At 47.0% G+C, this 26,617-nt stretch overlaps 1 protein-coding gene across 2 annotated transcripts in view; it reads right to left on the reverse strand.

Annotated features, from left to right (window-relative positions):
- Positions 1-26,617, reverse strand: part of ELMO1 (engulfment and cell motility 1) — a 694,298-nt gene that overhangs the window by 666,696 nt on the left and 985 nt on the right. The window lies entirely within an intron of this gene.

Consider the following 26,617-nt stretch of genomic DNA (forward strand, 5'->3'; position numbering starts at 1 on the left):
CCCCCACGCCCAGCATAAACTCTCCCTGATGAATCGATGGTATGGAGGTCTGATGTTCTATGTCTTTAAGGGGAAATCTAGATGTGCGACTAAACGAAGCAAGTTTGTTGTGCAGACCGCTGGACGGGCGGTCACAGAATGAGATTAATGCTGAACCATGTAAATAAATTTATATAAAACAGAAAATACTATTTTACATAATAACATTATGTAATGATAACAATTGGGATAGAATGGAAAAGATTCCAAATCATCAATAGTTTATTACTTCTTCCACAAATACTTCCTCCTGCACATCATAGAGACTGATGGGAAACTGGGAGGACAAAGGTGAGAAGGCACGCCCTCTGACTTGAGGAGATACAGCCAAAGTTGTGTTTCTAAGCTTCATAGAGTTACCATTCATTAAAATGATTCATGAGTCTACTAGATCTTGGTTTCTTCCACCTGTGCACTGCTCTGCCCTCAGTTCCTAGAACACCTGGCACAAGGGAGATGCTCAATACATGGATTTATTAAAATCATCTTATTGACACTCTTACAGACATAGCATTCCATAGTTCAATCACATCAAGCAGTGTTGTACAATTGCTACCACAGTCAGTTTCAAAGCATTTTCTTTCTTCCTGAATTCCTTGATATCTGTTCCCCTCTCTCCCCTCCCTCCCCACCTTATCCATCCCCCAGGAACCCTTACTGTATTATTTTAATTGTTCTGCCATATCTTACACACACATCCAACATATCCATTCACATCCGATCCCATCAAGTGGGGTTATACAGTCACCTATGGTATCAACTCCTCCCTCCCCCCTCTCCACCCTCTCTCTTCCCTGAGGGAACCATTTCTCTTGTTACTTTTTCTGAAAGGTTTGGGTTTCATGTATCGAAAGATCTTAAAAATACAAATGAACCTATGCAAATCTGACATGATTAATGAGGTAAAACAAGTAAAAACCCTAATAGTAAGGGAAGGAAATATTAAAGAACGATCTGATAGTTATGTGGCTTAATCAGTGCTCTACTGCACCCTGGGTTTATCATCCCTTCTGTGACGGCCTTCTGAGAGAGACTGCCCAATTACCTTACAGGTGGGTTTTGGGTCTCCACTATATCCACGCCCTTTCCTACTGATTTGGTTGCTTGTTTTTGAACTTCTGATACCTTTTTCTGTAGACACCTGATGATCACACAAACTGGTGTGCTTCTTCCGTGTGGGCTTTGTTGCTTCCCAGCTAGATGGCTGCTTGTTTAAACACAAGCCTTTAAGACCCCAGACGTTATGCAGTTCTGACAAGAAATAATTATGACTTTGACCAAGTCATAAAGCACCTCAGATATGTCTTAAGCAAAATGAGTTGAATGAATTAAGCTAGCTCCCAATGGGTGTTACACAGTTCTGAAAATTGTACTAGGTTTTGCTAGGGGGGTTGAAAGGAGAAACTGCGATTAGATCATTGACGAGGCTAGAATTTTCCAGAAGGAAATGAGTTTCTTGATTGCAAGTATCTCAGGGAGCAACACCCTAATACACAGCGCATCCCTGCAAGCCTACTCTAAAGTAGATGTCCCGGAGACTCCAGAAAAAGTCTCTAAGCCCTGGAAGTTTAGCACCGTTTCAAAGTTCTCCATAAATACCTGCACCTAAGGCCCTTCTAATCTCCTAATCTTACTATTGATAAAAGATAAGTATACATATATAGAAAAGCTTTTGAGACTAAAATACATAGGATATTCACTTATATAGGTTAGCAAATTAACTGAACACTGTTTAAGAGCACTGATGCTTAGACACAAGGGAAAATATCAAGAATGCTCAATCACTAAGACAAAACCATGTCTGCAGGACTGAGACATGTCACAAAACAAAGGAAGTATGAAAATAGCACGTTTACGGTAGTCTTAAATTGCCAATTATTCGGTAATCCACTGACTTCCAAATCCATGACCTTAGAACGGAAGTCCTCTGCCTCTTCTCACACTACAATGTTTCGGCCTTAAAGCCAAAGGAGTATTTCAGTGCCTTTAAGATGCGACAGGTGGGTTAACTAGGCATTAAAGTCTAGCTCCGCTAATGGGGTTTCCAAATAAAAATCTCTGCGTTCCACTTTTCCATGAGCTTTCCGAAGGCCCTCTTCTGTATTTATTTGCTACAAAGGCATCTGTCCAGATGGATTGATGGTCATTGACAACTTTTCTGTAGCTCAACTTGCAGAATCAAATGGCATCTCTAGAATAGACTAGATTGCCTCAGAGGTAGGGTATTGCTGATGGGTATCATGGAGTCGGCCCCTGCTCCCGCGCAACAGAATGAGCTGTTATGATCCAAGGGGTTTCAGTTGGCTGATTCTTAACAGTATATCATCACACCTTTCTTCAGGTCTGTCTTAGTCTACTAGTTCCTCGGAAACCTGTTCAGAATCATAGCAACATGCAAAGCCGTGACTTGAGTCGGTAGTGCATGTAGAATGATATTAATAATAATTACATGGACAGGCAGTGGCCATGCCTATAATACATCTAGAATGATGTTAATAATCAATAATATTAATAACTATAACTATTATGTTATGGAAGATGACAATCCTACTTCTGAATCACCACTGCCCCCGACAGGTGAGTAGACATGCTTTAAGAGACATTTAGGGCTCAGACTTTTTCACATTCTAAAACTAAAACCCAAACACCTTAGCAGGCATGATGGCACCCAGCCAAAAGCAAGCACACCTACTCCTGTTCAAGGAAAGCATGCTGGAGAGTCACCTCCCAAAGAAACAGCCCTCCCCCCACACCCGCCCCAGCCACCCTAGACCTGGGCTGGGGTGCAGGGTCCTTGGCGGCCCACGTGGACAATGTGCCACAACTCACTCCTGGAGAATGCCACCCTCCTTCATAGCTGGCAAAATCAAACACCATGAGAAAGGAGAAACCCTCAAACACATGGAGCCGTCATAAAACAATGGCTGAGGGGGCTGTTTTGTAAGCACTTTATGGACCCCCGAACCTCTAGCCCTTTCACCAGTAGAAAGGAATGTAAGTGGTAGCCTATAATACAGTGATCTTGCTTTTAACTGCAATTATTCTAAAGCCCCTTTTAATAGCTGTCACTTAGTCATTTCCAGGCTGCAGAAAATTACAGGTAGAGGAGACGCGAGCTGACAGCAAGTGCCTTCTGGGAATGGGAAAAGCTCTCATTTTTGCAAGGCCTATGGGCTCCCCCTTCGTGGCTCCACACCCTGGGCACGGAAGTCCTGCTCATGCGGGTCCTCAAGGCGAAGGGGCCGCCGTGTGGCGGTCAGTCTTTGGGTACTCGGCAGCATCCCCTAGGTCGCCTTGAATTCACTCTGCTGACGAACAACGAGGAAAGAAACGCACCCCACACACACACACACACACACACATACACATGCCCTCCAACATTCTTCATCCACGTGAAGGCTGTGTCTGAGAAGGAAGTGAAGTGAGGGGGTGGGGGGACTGTGCTCACGCTGAAAAAAGAGCAAAAACCAGTGAATCCATAGGAAGGAATTCATATTCCAGGTGTTACTGATATTATCATAAACATCATACTCATAGGACACACATCCTTGGGAAAAGAGGGCTAGGTCAGAAGGCACAAGAAAGTCGATAAAAAATGTTTTTCAATCTAAAATAGTCCCTAATACAGATCACCACCACCACCACCACCCCTCCCCCATCAAAAAGAACCACCCCAAACACCAAGCACTGAGTGATCACTTCTGACACCTGGAAAGTGGTGCAGCCTGTCCCCAAATATTAAAACTGTATGGATACAAAAATAACTCCTACGAGGCACTTTTCCGTTTTCAGGCTCGTGAAGGCCGTGCGCAGTCTCCAGGAAATGGAGCATTCGCGTGCAGCCGGGCACGGGGCAGAAGTCCCCACCGAGGGCATCCGTGCTTAGCGCGCCAGCTCGTCCCTGTCACCCGAATGACAAGCGAGCAGCAGAAGCCCGGGACGCGGTTTTTATTTTTATGGCAACGGCTTCTTTTTCAAGTCAACACGTAGCCTTCCGATCAAAATCATCCAACGCAACTTCAGAAAGCCTCCTCCGAGGACGTAGTTCTCACCCTTTATGTTTTCTAAAGCTCCGCGCTCCGCAGCCGGAAGACGAGAAGAGCAGCACAGAGAAGTCACTGCTGCTCCGCGATGGGCTGTTTACTTTTTAATTAACATTCTGTTCTTCATCCAAAAGCAGAAGTAAGACATAAGATGTACGTGCTGACGCACTCGCTTTGGGAAGTGTTACCTTGTTTCCTGCGGCGTTCTCTCTCCCCGTCAGATTGTGTTTAAATTTAAGATGTAGGCTTGGCACTGTGTGTAGCGCAGTGATGCAAATAGTGTGGGAAGGTGCCACTGAGAGCGCTTCACTGCGAGTGGGAGGACATCAGGAAATCAACTTTCCTGTTCTCCATGCGGCTCCCTTCCATCCAGAGAAGGATGTGAGCACACCCACTTGGGGCTGTGTGTCCACTGAGGAAGGGAGGAATGCTCCATGATCTTTTGCAAGGACTTAACATCGCCAAAACGCCTGACTTTCCACAACTGGCCTCTCAGTGACGTCATGCCCACGTGGGGCTCCCCAAGCTAACCAAGAGATTGACTATAGCACATGAACGCATTGCTGTCCGGTCATTTCTGACCCTTGGAAATCCCACGGGCACCAGAGTAGACGTACGCTCACAGGGGTTTCCATGGCTGGCTTCTCTGATCTAACCTTTATTCCAAGTTGCCTCTGAGTGGAATAGAACTTCTGACCTTTAGGCTAGCAGCTTGGCATGCTAGCCATTTGCACCACATCGGGGCCATAGGAGAGAATATAATTGCCATAAAATTTGAGCGAGCTGGCCTGCCACAAGTACTCAATAGGCCAAAGGCAATTCGTCATACCTTGGAATAATTCATGTTAAAGATCTCTTAGAAGTCAAGTAGACAGGAAAGCTGGTCTTGAGCTTCACCCCTCTTTCATCTGATGATCTCTGATAATCCCCTGGTGATATAGTCCATGTGCTAAGTACTAAGCAGAACACAGAGCAAACAAAGATGAAGATGATACCAAGATTACCTTCAGATGCTTCCCAGGCCAGCAGAGATTAGGAAAAATAACAAGAATAAACCACTGAAGCTTGAGATTATTGTCTTGTTGCTGCTGCTGCTTCTGATTTGAAAGATGGAGCAAGCACAAAGACATGAATTAATTATTTGTGGAAGGTTAAAAGGTCTCAGAAGTCAAGAAGCTTCCTGAAGGAGACAGAAGGCAGGTAATGAGCTCAACAGGCAACAGAAAGGTCAGATAGTCAAGTCCACCCAGCGGTGTCTCTGGAGAAAAATCTGGTGATCTACATCCAGAAAAATCAGCCAGTGAAAACCCTGCTCTACACGGACACACATGGGGTCACCACGAGTCAGGGTCAATTGGTTTAAGATAACATTAGGTTGTGAAGGATGAGGGAGAGAGCTATAGGAAGAAAGACGGATTTAGATGCCAGCCGGAGCTTCTCAGAAGAGGCTGCATATCACCATTACCTGGGAGCCTTTGTATAAATACAATTCTAGGAACCTAACCTAGATTCAGAATTGCTATGTTGAGGCCCCAGGCTGGGTTCTTTTTTGTTTTGTTATGTATTTTTTTAAGTTGCTGAGATGCTCCTGAAGCAGCCGGGGGACCCTTGGATATTTGCTTGAGTGCCCTCATCCTGTCTAGGATTCTCTCTTGACAGTACACATTTTAGAAGACCCGAGACCATCCAGGAGAGCACACATTGCAAGCAGTGCCCCCCCTGGTACTGGGAAGCCAGCCCCTCAAACCCAAAGTCTGTGCCTGTCCCACCAGGCCTCACGGGAGTCTGCCGGTCACAACATCTTCCATGAAGCACCTTTGGTCCACAGTCGACAGGTTTCCCCAGCCCTGGCCTCTTTTGACCTGTGTCATGGAGGATAACGCTTTCTCTTAGAGTTGTAGCCCTGGTTACCCAACTCCTTGTTGTGGTTAGTGGCCACCCAGGTAGCCCCTGACCCATGACCACCCATGTACAATGGAAAACACCACACTGCCTACCCTGGGTCAATGCTCATGCTGAGCCACAGATCAAGCCTCTGTGATCCGTAAGGTTCCCACTGGCTGCTTGGTTTGGAAGCAGATCTTCAGGCCTTTCTTCTTAGTCTGTCTTCATCTGGAAGCTTGCTGGCCCCTGTTCAACACCAGAGCAGCATGCAATTCTCCACTGATAGATGGGTGGGTGGTGGCTGGGCACGAGGCACCCTAGCTGGGAATTGAACTGGTGTCTGTGGAAGAGATCAACATTGGCAGGACTTAAATTGCGTAAAAGAGGAGGACTCAGCCAGAGGGCAAAACTACTCCTTACACATCACGGTCTCCCTGGCGCTGGGGGCTTGCTTGCAGTAGCGGTTAACCAATGACAAGCGGTGTACAGAGAGCATTCTCCACTGCATCCGGGGAGTGCCAAAAAGATCGTTGGTTCCAGACAAACCTCATTTTCTCTAAATACAGAAAAAAAGATGACCCAGGGATCCAATGAAGGTACCAGAAAACCCAGCACTGTTGAAATCTAAGCCATGATGCAAAGAAGAGATAAGGTTGTGAGATGATCTTGTAGACATTTAAATGGCAAGTTTTTCTACCAAAAATAAAACAACCCGCACATTTCAGAGCTGTCAGTAGACCTGGGTGAACCATGTAGCCCCACACCCAATTTTCCAACCAACTGGTGGCTTGGGCCACACCATGTTGGAGGAAAAGTTTTAAATAACCACATAATTCTCCTTTAACATCTACTGCATGTATCCCAAGGCCAACTATCTCTGCTCTTCCATGATGACACTTTTTCTTTTCTCTTGATAGAACCCAACACAAGACAAGATAAAAATAACAAAACCTGTGGCATGCAAGCCAATTCTAACTCACGGCAATGCCGGGGCCATTGCAGAAACGTGAGCAGGTGACCCGTCGAACCAAACCCATTGCCGTTAAATCAATTCTGACTCCTGGAATCCCGCAGGCCCGGTAGAATGCCCCTGAGTCCCTTAGAATGTCACTTTGCAGGAGTAGAGAGCCTCATCTTCCTCCCACAGAGTGACTGGTTTTGAACTGCTGACCTTGCGGTGAGCAGCTCCAACTGGCAACCTATCAGAAGTCGAGAACAAACAGTAAGAGTTTTTGACAACAACACCTGTGCATTATTTCCATGGACAGAAGTAGAAGTAGAAGCAAAACACTTGCACATGCCCCACACCAAGTTAGTGCTGAACGATTTCCACGATGTTCTGAACTGCTCTGGAGTGGCTGCCTCCATGGCTCCGCCCAGTCAGCTCTGAGAAGCATCTGAAGGAAGGAGTGGACGGGGTCAGGCCTCACCACTGGGCAGGGACCCAGAGTCAGCACTCTAGTATCTATGAAGCAGAGTCATTCTGTTGTTTTACGGAAGAAGAACGGGTCGGTGGAAGGTCTGAAACGGTGGTGTCCAGAGCCAGAATAAGGCTCAACCTCCAGAGTGCAGTCCAAAGATTTCGGTTTGGGGTTTTCTTGTGTGTGAGCTATTTGGCTTGAGAGAAACAGACTCGGCTCAGCACTTGAGCATCAGGATAAATCGTTCCAATAACGACGAGCCAAGGCACCTATCATGTTTCCACTGCTAGCTGAAACCCCTGATAGCTAGTAGAAAAAAAATAATGTGCAATTACTGCCTAGAGACATAAATTACCAAGGCAGTGATGCTCTCAGAATGCAATAAATGAAATGTGGGTTACCACACTCATGGTCAATATCCCCACCCCCAGTGTGGGTGTCACGGATGCCTGGTCACCCACAGGAGTTGGGGGGGTGGGGGTAGGGGGACTGGGGAGGAAGTGAGGAGTCCAGATTCTACACCCTGCTGAGCTGAGCAAGAAAGGGGGGGGGGGGAGGGTAGTCTCAAGGTTTACTCCAAGGAAACTATCATGTCTCTGAGCACATCCTAATGTCTTTGTACCACAGGCTCTCTGGCTGTGGCGAGAGAATGACAGGCAGGCTGCAAGGGATAAATCGTTCGGCACACAGCGATGATAATGACAAAATGCTGGTCTCCTCCTGTGGGAACGTGCTTCCATGTAGGGCAGATCGGGACCCAGGGGGAGGACCGGGAAGCAGCCACGGATGCGGCTGGGGAATTAGGATGTTGTAAAGCAACAAAAGCGTTTGCCTTTCCACATTTGACATCTGCTCTGGCCAGAGCCCAGACGCTTTTCCAACCGCAGTGACCTCAGGCACGGCGGCCTTGGGCAAAATTGGGTACAGAGAGTGACGTGCCAGCAGCCCTGGACAGAGCGACCTTGGAGCCCCTGCTCAAGGATGAAGCAGGGATCGGAAAGGCCATCCGAGGGCAGTGAGAAGGACAGACGCAGCTGAGAGCTACTTTAACCACTGCACCACCAGGGCGCCTTCCTCCAGCCCTGTCTCGGGGGAAAGCTAGGAGGCAGTCTGACAGACGCCAATACACAGAAGCACAGTGTCCAGGGAGGGATGTAAGGAGGTCAAGGAGGGTGGCTAGAGGAAGGGGCACAGGAGCCAGGTCATGTTAACCAGGAGAGATGCAGGGCACTGCGCTTCAAAGAAAGCAGGGCCCCTCTGCCGGGGAGCCCATCAAATGTCTGTGACCTCTCCCTTGACTTCCAGCGTCAACTCTATGCTCTAAGTTTGTCCTTGCTTATGTCATGCTGATTTCACCTGAATAAAGACGGGGGTTGATACGGGGCTGCCAACCTTCAGATGGGCAGTTCAAACCCACCAGCCACTCTCGTAAAGATGTACGGTTATGGGAAGTCTCTACAACATCCCTAGGAGTCGGAATTGCCTCGATAGCAGCGGGTTTGGGTTTGGTTTCACTTGAATAGAACTCAGGGATCTCACTCACACCTGGAAGGAGCAGCAGTCTGCCCCAGGCCTTCTCCCTCCCAGGTGTGCTTCTAAGGAGCATGCTGAGAGGGCAGCCAGAGAAGTGGGGGAGCTACAGGAAGTGCCCTCCAAAAAAGTCTGAGCATCTCTGGCCCTCTAGACTTCGGTCACCTCCAAAGGCAAGATAAGGCCAGTCCTTGGCAGGGGCCTCTCATCAGGCAGGTTTTACCCACCCCCTGCCTGCCTCATAGGAGCCCTGGTTCCATGTTGGGTTAATAAATGCTAGGCCAGTAGTTCAAAGCCACGAGCTGCTCTGAAGGAGAAAGGCATGGCTTTCAATTCCGATAAATAGTGACACTCTCAGACACACTCAGGGGCAGTTCTACCCTGTCCTACAGGGTTGCTATGAATCAGTGTCCACTCTACGGCACTCTGAGTTTGGTTTGGGGGTCCTTTTTTTCCTGCCTCATGACCTCTTTCAGGGTTTCTGTCAAAGGATTCTCATTAAATGATGGCAAAAGGAAAAGTAAAATATGGGGGGAGGGGGGAGAGAAAGCATGGTTTTGAGAAAACAGCTGCATATGAAAGGAGGCGCTACAGGAAATCCCCCAGTTCCCAGGTAAAAATCCAGCCAATAAGGGAGTTCTGTAGTCTGGTTGCCCGGTATGGTTTTACCGGAGGTTTATCATTCGCTCCTGACCATTTTCTAAGGTCTAAGTTGCTTCTCTAAGTGACTCTCGGGCTCTTTGCATCAAGATCTCCTGGCGGAGCATCTTAACATACATTTGTCTGGGTCCCTACTGCCTTCTACGTATTTCGAAGGCTGAGAAGCACAGCCCTGGGTATTTTATCACTCCTAAGTGGTTGTGATACCCACGCTCAAATCATTCATTTAAACTGGTTTTAACGTTTGAAGGAGACACGAGTGGTTGCATTGATTCTTTTAGAAATGGTTAGGATTCTAAAAGCAGTAATTAGGCAGTCACAAAGTGCCCAAGTTTAAAGGATGTACAATTTATAAACACGAAGCCAGAAAGATCTTTTCTTTTTTTTGGTTCTACTTTTATTGGGGGCTCTTACATCTCTTATCACAATCTGTACATTCCTCCAGTGTGTCAAGCACATTTGCACATATGCTGCCATCATCATTTTCAAAGCATTCTCTTCCCACTTGAGCCCCTGATATCAGCTCCCCGTTTCTTCCCATCCCTCCCCCTCCGGCCCTCCCTCAAGAACCCTTGATAAGTTATAGGAAGATCTTTACAAAGCACACATCTGATCATGTTACTCATTCAAGAAAATAATTCAATAACTGTCCACTTCCTCTTTTGATAAAGGCCTAGATTCCTGTACAGCTCATTTTTCCTGCCCAGTCAAATCCTGGGCTCCGATGTTCCCTGCACAACCATTTGGGGTGTTGATTCCTTAGAGGTCCCCCTTCTGCTCCTCACATGTCCTTCTCATGTCTACACAGACTCCTCTTTTTCCCCAGTTAGATAGATCTGTTTGTCTTCTCACATCTCCCTACCACACCGAGCCCTCTGTTGTAGGCCTGCCTGACACCAGTGCCTGGTCTGCACAGCCTTAAGCACAGCTGAAATGTGACATTTATTTGTGTGGTCTTTTAATTCATGCATCTTTCCTTCGTAAGCATAGAAGTAATGAGGCTGGTGGCGTTGTGGGCGAGGCATTGGGCTAAAAGGTCAGGGGGAAAGATGAGGCCGTCGGTTTCCATAAAGATTTACAGCCTCGGGTACCCTATACAAGACTTCTATACATCTGGACTCCATAGCCGCGAGTTTGGGGTTTTCATGGCCGATGGGGTAGGGGTGTGTGTGTGTGTGTGTGTGTGTGTGTACAAGTAGCCTCATGTAACTAGCAAGAGGTCTAATTACAGTTTTCTATAAGAAGGGGGGGTTCATCAATCATCGTTCATGCATCACTTAGCATACTACATGGTATGTATCAGATGCGCAATAAATATCTGTTGAATGAGTGTACACATGAATTAAAGAAGATTTTAACATCACACCTGGGAGGCATATTTAGACCCAGTAGCACTAACAAGCGCCTGACCCAAGACATGGTCTTTTCAATTGCCTCATGTATATCTGAACGGTGGACAGTGCATGAGGAAAGCAGAAGAGGGGAATTAAAAGTACTATGGATGGCCAACGAAACCAACAGATCCATCTTAGAAGAAATACAGCCAGAATGATCCTTCAAAACAAAGGTGGCAAGACTCTGTCTCACATACTTGGGGCACATCAGAGACCAGTCCCTGGAGAAGGACATCGGGCTTGCTAAAATAGAGGAGAGGTGACAAAGAGGTGACAAAGACCCTCAACAAGATAGATTGGCACCGTGGCTGCAACAGTGGGCTCCAACCTAAGAACCATTGTGAGGATGGCGCTGGACCGAGCGGTGCTTCCTTCGGCGGTGCCCCGTATGGCACCCAGAACAAAAGCAGTAAAGAAACCGAACTACGCTCTGATCCTCTGCAAAACAGTGGCCCGGTGCTGTCTATGGTAGCTCCCCATCCCCTGGATAAGAGCCATGATGGCCTCTTTTGCACCTACCTCTTCAAATGAATCAGACCAGCCCAGCATTGTGCAATTTCTGTATTTTGAAAAAAGACTGGAATTCAACGGTGATGTTATCATTTCTCAGGACCTCGGGGGTTGGGGGGGAGGGGACAGTTCAAACTCACAGACTGCTCCAAGAAAGATGAGACTGATAGTTCTTATAAAAATGTGCAGTTTCAGAACCAGTCAAACTAGTTGCGCTTCACCTGTGAGCAGTCAGGCTTCCCTTGGCGTCTACTCAGGTTGTCATAAAGATGCCCCTGAGGGCTCTGTCATGAACCACAAGGTTGGTGGTTCACACTCACCAGCTGCTTCACAGGAGAAAGATGAGGTAGTTGGCTTCAATTTTGATTCACAGTTTCAGAGACCCTACTTAGACTCCCTACAAATTGGGATAGACTCCGTGGTACTGGTTTGGATTTGGTGGACGGCCATAAAATGACTAGCTGAACCAGGACACTGCTGGAAGTGAATGTTGATGGAGTTAATGACATAGGGCAGAGACCTCTGTGAGCTCAGAGTAGACCGGTCATCTAGTTGTTATTTTCCTACTCTTATCCACAGAGTGATTCCTAATCTGGTTGATAGTCAAAGTAGTAAAACTCATTCTGAAGACAATAAATTAACATCTTACTAACAAGCATCTCAATAGACTCCTATAGCGTGGAAGGTTCCAAAAGATTTGAAAGGGGGTGTCTATGAAGTGTTACAGGAGCCACTGAGCTTCCAGATTGTGCTACATTAGCATATAAAACTCTGTTCAGCAGAATTAAACTTCTGCAACCTACCTGTGTTAGGACAGATTGTCTAGAAAAACAAAACCAGTGGCACTCCTTTGTGTATAAGCAAGAGCTCTATAATCAAGAAGCCCTCTTATATCAACAAGGTTTCCCAGCCCAGTCCAACTTAAGTCCATGGGTCCAATGCTAGCCAGAGCCCTCTTCTGACTCAAGAAGCTGCAGGCCGGTGACACAGAAAGGTGAATCAGGATGCAGGGAGATCCCAGGCTGGTGATGCTGGATCACATGGGCACCAGGTCAGTGGGAAAGTGGCAGGGCACCCACAGCTCTCAGGGTTGGTGGCCCACATGGGGCTGCCCCTGGAAGCAGGCAAAAGTAAAGGGGCAGAGAGAGAAAGGAGGGGTTCAAAGTGTGTCTCATAAAAAGGGCACGCCTCTCAGGAAGCATCATCAGTCTGTGACCTGACTGACAGGGTGGGCTCCACTCCCTCCCAAGTGCAAGTTGACATGAAATGGAACTGCCATGCTGCCCCTCCACTCACGAAGAGTTTTCTGATGGGGCACCCGCCCACATCTGCAAGTGCAAACCACAGAAAACTGGAGTCAAGGAAAAGGAAACCGTTCCAAGGACTCCCCTCCATCTGCTCTCCCCAAACAAAACTAATGATAAAGCAGCAAAACCCTAGGTTCTACTTGGACAGGGGATAGCGGTTGCCGTCAAGGCAACATGAACTCAAGGAGATCTCTTGTGTGTGAGAGTGGAATTGTGCTTTGTAGTATATTCAGTGGCTGAGTTTTCAGAAGCAGGTCTGAGCCACCTCTGGGAGAATGGAGATGCCCCATGTTTTATTAGCAGCAGAGGGCCTTAACCACTAGAGCCCCGGGGTCTTCTGAACGGGAGACAGCAGTTTATTCCGAAGAGCATTTGAGAACCCTAAGTTCCTAGCAAAGTACCGTATCCCACCCACACCTGGATTTTAACACTTTATTGCGCCAGCTATTCTTAAAGAAAAGATGTGTAAACAAAACTAGCAGACTAATCAAGATGTTTAGAGAAATTACCCAGACTAACTCAAACAAATGAAATCATGAATGTAGTTCTAAAAATACTTTCGGTGAGATATTTGAATATAAAACGTGAATCAAGTCTGATTTAACCATGATAACATCAGTTAGAAGAGGAAATCCAAGCTACTGCTAACTGGATACCATACTTTCCTATTATTGCATAAAGTCCTCCCAGAAACACCAAGAAGTAGGCACATAGACTCTCCATTCAAAAGATGTGATAATGGAGGTTGAGCAAGATTGAAAAGGTTTACCTCAGGTCATTTAGTTGGTCCAATCAGAACAGATGTGGCCCCTCAAGCAGCATTTATTTATTTCGCTCACACCCCTTCTATTTTCTGTTTCCAAATCCAGTCACCAAGAACTTTTACTTTTTCCAACAATCAGTGATGAAGCACATCATCTCTCTCACATAGCCCAGTCCACACCCGTCTGCTCCCCCTTTTCTGCCCCCCACCCCCGGTCACTGGAAAGTTGTCCATGAAAGAAGGGGATTAGACCATTGCTCAGATTGGGGGTAGTGGGCTAGTGACCGTCGTCCAGCTGCGTTGACACAGGAAGATCACAGCTGTGTATTTGTTCATTTCACCAGGATGGTGAGTTAGTTCCGGCAGGCCCAAAGGGAGAAGCGCACAGCTGCCACCTTTCCTTGGCACTGCTCTCCTGCCATCCCGTGTAAGCCATCCTCCATGTTGCTGGGGGAGTTCTGTTTCTCTGAGAAATCCAAGCGGATCTCGGCCTTGCCTCAGATCCTTCCTTGCTTTGCTCCTCCCCAGACCAAGCCGGACTCACTGTGATCACATCGATCACAACGCACAGTGGGCTTGAACCATCAGCTTCCTGGTTAGTGACCAAGCCAGTGACCTACTGCACCATTGGGGCTCCTTTTGGGCCCTTCCAGTACCATCTAAATGCCCAGCTGCCAGCAGAGTTAGCACAGTTCCTTCCAGACTTCCCCGCCACGATTCTGATCGCCCTATCCCCCTGAACATATGATGCTCTTCCGTGTAATACGTGGCTCCCAGGTCTGGTGCATAGGCTCATCAGTGTACTCCTTTTCCTGTGATCTGTAAGTACTCTACGCATACCTTTATGAGCCTGGCAGGACCACCTCTTACACGAACTGCCTCTGACCATCCTGGGTGCAGGCTTCTCATACAGAACAGGCCACATTATGTCTGCTAAGTGTCTTGACTACTGTATGAGGCCCCCTACCATGGAGCTGACTCCTATTCGTACGTCCCCTGTATGGCATTTCTACATGTGTGAACCTTTACAGAAACAGACAGCTTTATCCTTCTCCCGGGCATTGAACCACCAATCTTGCAGTTAGCAGCCCAACACCTATTCCACTAGGGCAGTGGTTCTCAACCTTCCTCATGCCACAACCCTTTAGTACAGGTCCTCATGTGAGGGTGACCCCCAACCACAAAATTATTTTCCTTGCTACTTCACAACTGTCATTTTGCTACAGTTATAAATCAAGCAACCCCGGTGAAAGGGTCATTCAGTCCCCAAATGGGTCTCGACCCACTGGTTGAGAATCGCTGCTCTAGGGCTTCTTAGCAAGTGCCTTGAGTAAGGGTGATAAAGTGCCTTCAGAATGACTGGGAGCTGCCTGAATGAAGGAAGCAGGATGGGTGTTGGAAGGCCAGCAGTATTTCAGTTTGAAAATATTTATGTGTATTTTGCATATAATCTCTACATTCTTTTGAAAGCATCCTCTAATTAATAAATAAAGCTTTAATTATGCTCCTCTCATATAAATCCTGGTAGATGTTTCTGCAAGGCTATCAACTGAAGAATGGATAATACTTGAGAAAATAGTTCTGATGAATCCAAGTCCCTTCCTGGCAGTGGAATAAGTCTAGAGATGATATACTCACTCTTGATAAATATTTGGATGTAATATGATTTGCCCCAACTCACTATAAAAGTGATATATTAGGGAGAAAATAGGATTTAGCAGCTGACACAATAGTTTCTTTGCTACTAAAAGATGAAACCCACTGTTGAGTCAACTCCAATGCCTAGTGACCCTATAGAACAGAGTAGAACTGCCTCAAAGGGTTTCCACCGCTGACAAACTGCTTATGAGTTAAGCCACTAAGCATAAGGGTCAGGAGTTCAAAACCACCAGCCACTACATGGGAGAAAAAATGAGGCTACCTACTTCCATAAAGAGTTTCCATCTTCAAACCCACACGGGCAGTTTTATTCTGTCCTATGGAGTCACTGTGAGATGGCATTGAGTCGATGGCAGTGAATGAAAATCATTATTATCATTATTAAGGAATAACACTGCCACATCTTTTTTCCTGCAGAGCGATGGTGGGTTTAATTGACTGGCATTTCAGGTAGCAGGCAGGTGCTTTAATCATGAAGCAACAAAGGCTCCTCTTTGCTCCTAAACACTTAACATTATTTGAAGAGCTGTGTGTGTGTGTGTGTGTGTGTGTGTTCACTCACAGATGGTATGGTGGCGATGCTCTGGTGGCATGATGGGTTATATATTGGGCGCCTAACAGAAAAGACAGGAGCTGGAACCCACCAGCCCACGGAAGAAAAAGGAGGCTTTCTACTCCTATAAAGAGTTACAGCCGTGGAGGCCCGCGAGGGAAGTTCGACTCTGCCCTGTAGGGTCATTCTAAGTCAGAATCTTCTGCACGGCAGTGAGTTTGAGGAGTTTGGGAGGGGTGCGTGTGTGACATGTGTGCCCTATCTCATACACACACTATTTAGTGTATGAAAAAAAAAAATCAATCAATCAGCCATATTCTCCTCCCCAATTTTTAGAGTAGTCAGTCACTTTCCACAGAGCAGCCCACAGTTGGAATAATAGGGCACAGGGTTCATTATAAAAATGCTATAAAAATTGGTGGTAGGTGGGCAGGAATCAAGTATAAACTCGTCTTACTGTGTGTTATTGGAATGCTCTCATCACTCAGCCAAAAATGCACAATCTGGCCCAAGTCTTTCACTAGCTCTACCTCCAAAGCCACAAGTCTTCTGAAGGCCCAGGGCAAAGTCTGTTGTGGCGAGGCGTTTGGGGTTAAAGAGCCCAAAAACAGCAAGAGGAAAAAACTATTTTGAAATAGATAACGCTTCAAGATTAATTGTGTAGCAGCCTGGAAAATATAGCTCACCCCAACACCTCAGTCACCAAACCCCATGACACACAATCTAGTGTTTGCAATGCAATCGGAAACTTAAAGGAAAAGGCACTACGGGGTGAGAAGGGTGGGGGCTGGTAGGGGGCTGGGGACTGATGAAAGCATCACGGGAGACGCTGCTCACAGACACAGCCTGGTTACATTGCTACAGCACTTAAGCCACTAGATGCTGCTCTGCACTGCCACCGAAGCAACACCGAGAAGGTAAATAAAATGTTGACAGATATTATGTAAGAAAATCGATGTGGCCAGATGAGGACCGAAATCGAAGAGACAAGTGTGAAAGGACTTTACATAGAGCAGCACCTCTGGGCTTCTCCCCGAACCTGACTTGAGCTTGCTAATGGAATATCAATACCCATTACTACCCGACCAGGGAGCGAGAATGTAAAAGCAAAGGAGAGGCATTTATCCAGGTAAATGATGCTCACGCAGACATTTCCTTAATCTTGTCTGCAGCGGGGAAGAACGCAGCTGAGCCTTGTTAGCTACCTGCCTCGTGTCCTTGATCTTATTTATTTCCATTATGTGGCCCCTGGTATGCACTCTGCTGACAATTGAAAAGGCTGGAAGTTCGAGGCCCCCCACTGGTACTTAGGGGAGGGGGTCTAGTGCTTGCATCAGATTAATCCATTGCCATGGGGAACAGTCCAACACTGCAGGGCGGAGTAAAATTGCCCAGAGGATTTTCAAGGCCATGATTTCGACTGAAGCAGGCTGCCACAACTTTCTCCCACAAACTGGCCACAGCATTCAAATCATCAACTTCCGGGGTAGCAGCTAAACTACATCCCCACTGTCTCACCAGGAATCCTGGTGCCCGATTACTGATGCTGTGTGCTGATTACCACACAGCACAGTTCTACTGGGACACAAGTGAGGCTGGCACAAGTTGGAAATCCACTCGCAGGTGGAGTCTTTGGCTTGAGTTTTTCTTCCCGTGATGGCGAGGTCACTGCTGGTGGTCAGAAGTGAAGAACGTTGTTAGGAAACACGTAACTTCACTCGATGCCATCAGTCCGAAGGTGTCACGAGTTCTAAATGCCCATCAAATTCTAACCTGAAACCAATCTGAGTTAGGAAGCCAACATCAAGACAGGAGTGAAAGGGTCTAGAGAGGAAATCGAGAGAGCTAAGGGAAATAGCTCAAAGGTGCCTATCTGAATAGACTGCCTTAATATCTCGGGGAAAAAACAGTCCAATAGGAAACCAGGGCATTTCCAGAACCCTCAACACCACTGTCAAAAATCTAGCCTGTCTCGTAGTTCACAATTGTTCCCATTGATCTGAGTAAATAAAGACCTCTCAAATGGGAGGTGGCACTTTGTCTTTGAAGGAACAATGAGCAATGTGTGGAGACTTCTTTGGTTATTGGTCCTGGGTAATGGTTTCTGGTGGATGGAGGCTGGAAATGATGCTCAACATCCTACACTGCCTAGGATAGGCATCCTGCCCCACAACAATGGTGGTCCAGCCCCAAATATCAATAGCCCTAAGGTTGGGCCACCTGAAATCAAAGGTCAACCTAACATGGCCAACAGCCTGCATGCAGAAAGAGGGCGGCATTGGTAGCCTTGGCATCAACCAAAGGAGATATCATCCTAGGTAGAAAACTCCCACCTCTGGGTCCCTTAGATCAGCGGTTCTCAGCCTGTGTGTCGGGACCCCTTTGGGGGTCAAACGACCCTTTCAAAGGGGTCACCTGATTCATAACAGTAGGAAAATGACAGTTATGAAGTAGCAACGAAAATAATTTTATGGTTGGGGGGTCACCACAACATGAGGAACTGTATGAAAGGGTCACGGCATTAGGAAGGTTGAGAACCACTGCCTTAGATGGTATGAATTTACCGAAACTCAAGGAAATTCACTGCCCTTGAGTCAATTCTGACTCATAGCAATCCCTCTAGGACAGGGCCCGTGTGGGGTTCCGAGACCGTAACTCTTTACGGGAGAAAAGAATTACCAAAAGTCATCCCTGGGGCAAAGTACTGCTAAATGCATTTTCTTCTGTTGGTTCCATGTTTTTGCTCTCACCTCGGCTCATCCACAGGGAACAGAGCGTGGGCTAAAGAAGGTGCCCATTCTTCAGGGCAAATAGTGTCCTCATTCATGATGCAGAAATTGCATTCTCCTTAAGATGCTTCCGTAACGTGTGCTTGGTTAATGGGCACACACTGCCCATGAAAGAAGGTTCTACTGACTCTCAAGGCTAAGAAGATTGACTTTAGAATGAGATATCCAATGGGAGGCACTGGCTCTGAAAAATGCTGCCTTGCTGGAAATGAACACAGCCCTGAGAGGATCCTCTAGAAATCTCAAATCCCTAGAGGTCATCCAGGACACATCTCTGGGAAACAAGGGAGTTCCTGACAAGGTACAGGAGAAGGGCGTCTCCCAGGATGTGTCTACACACCTCCACATGGGTCTCCTGGACCTCGGAGGCTGGTAAGTCCCAGAGAACCGCAAGAGAAGGAATTGCTCAATACTGTTGCTTGGGAAAGGCATAGCAATAAGACCCAGAGCCCTAACAGTCACCCGTGTTTGAGAGCCAGCTCTACATGCTACATATCCCTATCATACTGTATTCTTCCAAGTCACCTTTATAATAGCATATAAAAATGTCATCCTGACTATTTCCAGTTACAGGTTGAATTGTTACCACGGCTCCCCAACACCCAAGGTATATAGAAGTCCTATGTCCTGTACTTGTGATTGTGACCTTGTTTCAAGAAGTAGGTCTTTCTTTGATGATCTTGCCACTTATGCTAATGAAGCTATTCCTGGCATAAAGAAGGTCTCAATCCTATCATGACAGGTGTCTTCTATAGGGCAGCAGACACAGAGTCATACACAGGAGGGAGACATCAGGGAGGTTCCATCTATCAAGTCAAGGGATATCAAGAAATGCCCAGAAAGGATCTTCACCTAGAAATGACGAAGGGAGCACAGTCCTGCCAAGGCCTGAATTTGAACTTCTAGCCTCCAGAATTGTGAGAAAATAAATTTCTATTCTCACAAGCCATGTGATTGCCTTGAGATTTTCTGATGGAAGCCCTAGGAATTCAAGACAAGTCTTCATCATTCCCAAACAGCACCACAAGAAATGTCAAATTGTTCCTGTGCTTCCAATTGCCCTCAAGCAATAATTAATAGGGTAAAAACAACACCCAAACCCACTGCCATGAATTCTATTCTAATTCATCACTCACTCACTGGATACTGACTCATAGCACCCATGATTCACAGTAACCCTTATAGAGGGTTCACGAGCCTGTAAATCTTCACTGGCGAGGATAGCCTCGTCTTTCTTCTGAGGAAAAGCTGAGGGTTTGAACCACTAATGCTGGAATCAGCAACCCAATGTTTATTTCAACAGCCATCTAGTGAATTCTAACTCCTAGAGACCTGGTACAGCAAAGTGAAACACACTCACACACACACACACACACACACACACACACAGCCCAAAGTGGGCTTCCAAGACCGTAAATCTTTACAGGAGTAGAAAGCCTCCACTTTCTCCTGTGGAGCAACTGGTGGTTTTGAACTGCCAAGCCTGCAGTTAGCAATCCAACAGGTAACTCACTACACTACCGGGACTCCTACAGTGACACCAGGGCTCCTTTAATAAAGGATGAAGTGATTATAAAACTCGTTGCCAGGCCAGTGTATTCCTAACCCTGCAAACCTATGTGTGTCACAGGAGAAGACCTATGCTACTTAGGATTTTCAAAGACTGGCTTTTGAATTATGGATCACCAGACCTTTCTTCTTAAGTGCCTCTGGATGGATCAGCTTTCTGCCCTTTCAGTTAGCTGAGCAAATCACTACCAAGGAGCCCTGGTGGCATAGTGGTTACACGTTGCACAGCAAGTCTTAAGGTCATCACTTCAAAACCACCAGAAGCACTGAGGGAGAAAGGTGGGACTTTCTGCTCCCATAAAAAGGTAGCTTGGAAACTCACAGGGGCAGCGCTACCCTACTCCATAATGCCACTAGGAGTTGGCTTCGACTCAACGGCAGTGAGTGAAAAGAGTGAGTGAGAACTCCTACCAGGGTAATCATAGTTGCCTCAAACTACTTCCTTCCCAGCATATACAATTACCAAACACAGCAGCTCTATACTAGCTGAGCAACTAGCACATGTTCCAGCGATTTCTACTGCGGAAAATTTTGTTCCCTGTTAGAACTAAAATAGCCAAGACTGTAGCCTCAATTCTTAAAATTGCAGTTCCAATAATAATCCTGCTCAGATTCTTGAAATCAGTGTTTGTAGGGGGGCCTAGAACACTGACTGAGGATCATCATCTTCTTCTATTTATACGTGTGACTAATTTTCCTACTCAGCACTAGGCCGAGTTGTTGCTGCAGTTCATTCTGGTGGATGAGCTAGCATGGCTCCTCCCACACATACCCCCATCTCATCTGCCTCACTTGAAGCCAGAGACAAAACTCTAGTCAAATGTCACCTGTACTTAGGTGGTGCAAGGCTAAAACGCATTCTGCAGTTAAACGATTGGCACTCAACTGCTAAAGTCTGATGCTCCAGCTCACACCGTGGTACCACGGAAGCAAAGCCCTGGTGGTCCGCTTCCATGACGATTATTGCCAAGGAAACCTTATGAGACGGTTCTGGGCTGTCAGAACTGACTCAATGACAAGCATCAACAACAACAAACAAGTGGCAGGTGGCACACCACAGGTGGCACAGTTGAAGGCTTTCACTGGCCACACCCATTTCTTGAGTGCATTCTCTATCCAGGTGCGCCTGTGTCAAATAGTGCTGAAGCCACACCTTTTCCAGCTACAGTGCTAATCTAATCACCAGGGGCTGCAGTGTTGCTAGCCTCAGAAAAGAATGGCCGCTGTAGTGGCAAACCTCTGAGAGTAATTCAAATCATGGAGCTAAAGTTCATTCTGCACACGGCAGCCCCTTGTGTGTCAGAAAAGAATTGTGCTTCGATGGCTGATTTTTCGGAAGCAGACCAGCAGGCCTTTCTTTGGAGATGCCTCAGGGTAGGCTAGAACCTCTGCCCTTTGGGTCAGCAGCTGAGCTCTTTAGCCTTATGGGTCACCCAGGGGCTCCACATACTGGTTAACACTAGGCATCCACGTCAAAAGTAACAGTTGAGCAGGTAAACTTCCAGAGGTCTTGGGGGCTCTAAATTGGAACTTGGGAAGGAAAGTCTGCATGCAGGAGACATAATTCTAATAAGGTTCAAGAGTGATCGCGGCTGGATCTACTGCTTCACTAACTAAAGTGAAAAGCATGCCACTTGGTTGGCCAGCTCTTCCCAGCCAGCCCGGTCAGTCAATGGCTGACACTTGTACAAGTCCTGCACCTGATTCAACATTTGGAAATAGCATCTCTTGCTGAGGATGAAACTAAAGGTATGTTGTAAAGGGGAAGACAGGTACTATGTATTTCTTACAGTATAGTTCTATGGTTCTATTTTCATCAGAATCCCTGGCAAATTGGTTAAACATGAAGATTCCTGGGGTCTGAAAGCTATGAGAACAGATTTTTTTTAGTCACATTTTTTTTATCACAACACACCATGAGCAATACACCTTACATTAAGATTTAGTATATGTTTGGTGAAACTCTCTTTTCCCACTCTTATGTCCTTTTCAAAACCACCGGTCTGGATCGACTGAACTGATACCATGAGGCATGCAGGAGTTGCAACTGTCAGCTTTAAAACATTGAGACAGTTGATCAGTATTGTGCCTGTGTGGTACAGAGGGTTGTGTGCTAGGAACCCAGTCAGTGCTCAGCAGCAGAAAGGCCGGGCAATCTGCCTTAGTATCGAATATAGCTAAGAAAACTCTGTGAAGTTGTTCTAGTCAATAGTGCACGGGGCAGCTGTGAATCAGAAGCAACTCTAGAGCAACAGGTGCTTTGTCGGTTTTCACAGTGTGTGTGTGTGTGTGTGTGTGTTTGGGTGGTTTTTGTGGGTTTTTTTAGTTGACTAGAAGAAAGCAGAACTAAAGTTGTAGAACTAACAACAGCCACTTTGGGCCTTGGGGGGAAGAAATGAGTTTAATATTTCACCAACCAAAACCAAACTCAAACTCGCTGCAATTGGCTTGATTTCCAACTCACAGTGACCCTATAGGACACAGCAGAACTGCTCCTGAGGATTTCCAAGGCCCTAAGTTTTGACGGGAGCAGAAAGCCTCGTGTTTCTCCTGAGAAGCAGCTGGTGGATTTGAACTGCCAATCATGCAGTTAACAGCCTATCGAGTAACCCACTATGCCACCAGGGATCCTTAGTACTTCTTAGCCTTTTCCAAATTCAACAAGATGTCTTAAAAACCCACTCTACCCCTTTCCACAGCTTCAAGCATTAAGGAGCGGTTGCAGGCTACACGGACAGATCTGAAAGGACTCCACTCTCTTAGACCTGAGCAGGAGAGACTTCCTCCATACCAGTTATAACCTCTACACCAGGAGTCCTCACACTGCGGACCGCCGAGGACATTTATCCGGCCTGCGGGGTGTTTTTGCCGCTGCTGCCTGTCCTGCTTAGCAGCTGACTCATCCAGTGTGCACTGGAATTTGTTCATAGATTTTTTTAATACTATAGTCCGGTCTGAGGGACAGTAAACTGGGCCCTTGTTTAAAGTTTGAGGAACTCTGCTCTACACCTTCAGTGCTGGCAAGAGGATGCAGTAAGCCAAGTGTATGCTCAGCAGATCCCCAGGACAAGCCCCAGCCACAGTCTTGTCAAAAGGCTTCCGAGTCCTCCCTTGCCCTCCCTTGGGCACCCACCCAAGTGCCCTGCCATTGAGGCCTTTCCAACTCACGGTGACATTATATAGGGATTCCGAGGCTTTGCAAATATTTCCCCCTGATCTCAGTATTTTATTTATTTTTTAATTAAAAGATAATTTTATTGGGGGCTCTTACAGTTCTTATAACACTTCAGACATCAATTGTATCAAGCATATTTGTACATGTTGCCATCATTATTTTCTAAACATTTACATTCTATTTGAGCCCTTGGTATTAGTTCCCCTTTTTTCCCTCCCTCCCCCCACCTACCCTCATGAGCCCCTCCCCCATCTACCCTCGTGACCCCTTGAGAAATTATATACTATTATTATTTTCATAATAATAATATAGGGGGTGTGTGGTTATGTGGCTTTGCAAATCTTTACCAGAACAGACAGACTCATCTTTCTCCTGTGAAGCAGTGGGTGGGTTTGAACTGCCAATTTTGTGGTTAGCAGCCAAACGCTTTTCTCCCCTCAAGGCAGAAAAAATATTTTAAAGCAGTTAAGTATTTCCTATCTTCATTAACATGATTTAATAAACGCGATGCCTTAGGGGCACCTATAGAAGTCCCATTGGTTTTCCGGAGTCATTGTCTACCTCTCTCTTCCTGCCTTGTTCTCTTTCTGCCTTCCTCCCCTGCCCTCCCTAGCCCTCACCTCTGCCTTCGCTCCCATCTTCTGGGAGTAGACAGTGACACAGTGGACTGGGCTGACTTCTTCTCCTCGCAGAGGAGGGAATCTTTCTAGGACAGGGGTTCTCAACCTTCCTAATGCCACCACCCTTTCATACAGGTCCTCATGTTGTAGTGGCCCCCTAACCATAGTTATTTTCATTGCTACTACATAACGGTGATTTTGCTACTGTTATGAATTGGGTGACCCCTGTAAAAGGGGCGTTCAACCCCCAACGGGTTGAGAACCACTGTCCTAGGGGATTATGATGTTGGCAAAAACCGCCCATGCACTGAGAGCAGACTCTGAGCTTCACGGAGTGTGGTGAAGGTGCCATACTTTCTTTATCAAATGGACTTGCTCTTCCACTCTCTTGAGCAATCGCCTCTCTGTTCTGTCTGGAATTCTGAAGAAATCCACTTAAGACAGAAAAGGGTCTGAATGAAACAAGGTTGGGCCTGGGGCCAGGGAGGATAGGAAGAAAAGAGGAGAAACCCATTATTGGGGTAGCTACCTTGTCACTGGGGTCACAAAGTGCTCCAGGTCTATTTCCCTGGTGGCTGCCTCCTTCTGTAGGCTTCTCTCCATCAATCAACGTAGGTTTGCTGAGCTCCTGCTCCATGCTGGGACTCTCTAGAGCAGTTCTCAGCCTTCCTAATGCCACGAACCTTTAATACAGTTCCTCATGTTTTGGTGACCCCCCGACCACAAAATTATTTTGGTTGCTACATCATCACTGTCATTTTGCTACCGTTGTGAATGGGGCGACCCCTGTGAAAGGGTTGTTTGACCCTCAAAGGGGTCTTGACCCACAAGCTGAGAACCACTGCAATAGGCTCTGGAGTTCTAAAGAAGTCAGTTTCTCTGTCCTCATTGAGCTTGCATTCTAGCAGAGGAGACAACATGATCAAACAAGCCAACACATGTATGTCAGGGGGAGAAGTAAATGCTAAGAGGAAAGAGGACCAGGAATGAATCGCCAGTTTGTGGTGGTCTGGGAAGATCCTGGATAAACTGACTGGCAAAGACCGAGAAGAAGCAAAGGAGTGGGAAGATGTGGCGTTCCTCATGGCAATCTAATAGTTTGTGTTAAGGCCCTGGGGACAGGGCCCAGAGGGGAAAGAGGGAACAGAAGGACATCGGAATGGCTGCAATTAACTGGGGCGGAGAGATGAGATAGGAATGGCAAGGGGAGTGGAGGCGATGACCAAGTATCAGAAGCACCATCCAATAGGCCAAGCATGGACCATTCCAGATCCTGAATTCCCCACACACACTCAGTCTGGACCTGCTTCCCAGCCTATGCCTCCCTACAGAATGATGAAACTTCCTCTTCCCAGCTCCCTTCCCCCAATGAGGTGTTCCCGCATGCAGATCATTCCCTCCCAGTTTCCCAAGGAGACAGACCACCAGCTCACCTGATTAACCCCAACACGAAAAAGTGAGTAACAATTATAGGAGGAAAAATGGCAATATGCCTTTTAACCACAGTCTCAAAGAGATAGGAAATATACCATAAAGAGTAAAAAGTCAAAATATCTGCTATGAGAAAAAAAAAAAGCCATTTTTCCAGCTGGGCAAGCAGCTAAAGCTTTGGGCGGCTGACCAAGAGATTCTAGTAGGTCCATCCACCTGTCAGCTCTCAGGCAGAAAGACGGCAGTCTGCTGGAATACAGATTCAGCCTCGGAAACTATAGGGGATAGTTCTGTCCTATAGGGTCACTATGGGTCAGAATCAACTCAATGCAGTGGGGCAAGCTACTTCCCCAAATACTCCTTTGCACCTGAGTCCCTCATCTGTGAATTGGAAGAAAATAATCCATGAAACATCCCAGGGTACTGAAAGAGTATGGAAAGCCCTGGTCAAGGGAGGCCCTATCAAGATGCTGCCAGATTTCGCAAATCTGAAAATGCTTGCGACAGGTATTCCCAACGTTGTATAGATACGGATCATTACTTCTATTTTATTCAAGAAAATTAAATTTAAAACAACAACAACACTCAACAATTCTTCCACAGTCCCAGCCCATAACTAATTGGGAGCTCATGATCCTTGTCCCTGGTGTTAACCAAATGGAAAAGGGTTCAGGTAATTCATGGCCAATGATGTGCTTAGGTGGGTGATCAGGGTGTGGGGCATCATAACCTCAGTCTCCTGCATCCCAGGAGCTGTCCACAGGCTCTCAGAGCGGGCTCACACCCGTCAGAAAATCCAGCAACTTTAGGCCATTGCTGCGCCAGCCAACAAACGCTGCCCAGAGCTGCCAACTTCAAAAGGTCGCTGGGCGGAAGAGGGTCACTAGGCTGGGAGTCCTCTGGCTCCGAAGACCCTGCGATCGCACGCACTCCTTCTCTCCCTCCCTCCTTACCTCCCTCCCTCCTTCACTCACTCGCGCTCGCCGCCCTCGCGCGCGCCCGCGGCACAGCAGAGTTCCCAAGCACAAACACACGCGCGCACCCCCCGGACGACTGAGTTCTCGATTTCCTCTTCCTCAAAGCTCCTCTGAGGCACTCGCGGCCGCCCCTCTCGCTCCCATTCCAGGGCTCCCAGCGCTCCGCGGGCCCCCCTTCTCTGAAGGCGCGCCGGGTGCGCCCCCGCTCCAAAGCCAGGCTCTCCCATTGAAGCCCCCCGTCGCCTTCTCCCGTCCTCGGCATGTTCCTGGGAGCGGTTATTTACCAACAAGCG

Source organism: Echinops telfairi, unplaced genomic scaffold (assembly GCF_000313985.2).
Source record: "Echinops telfairi isolate 266 unplaced genomic scaffold, ASM31398v2 ScPeMD7_7;HRSCAF=31, whole genome shotgun sequence".
In the NCBI taxonomy this organism is placed as follows: domain Eukaryota; kingdom Metazoa; phylum Chordata; class Mammalia; order Afrosoricida; family Tenrecidae; genus Echinops; species Echinops telfairi.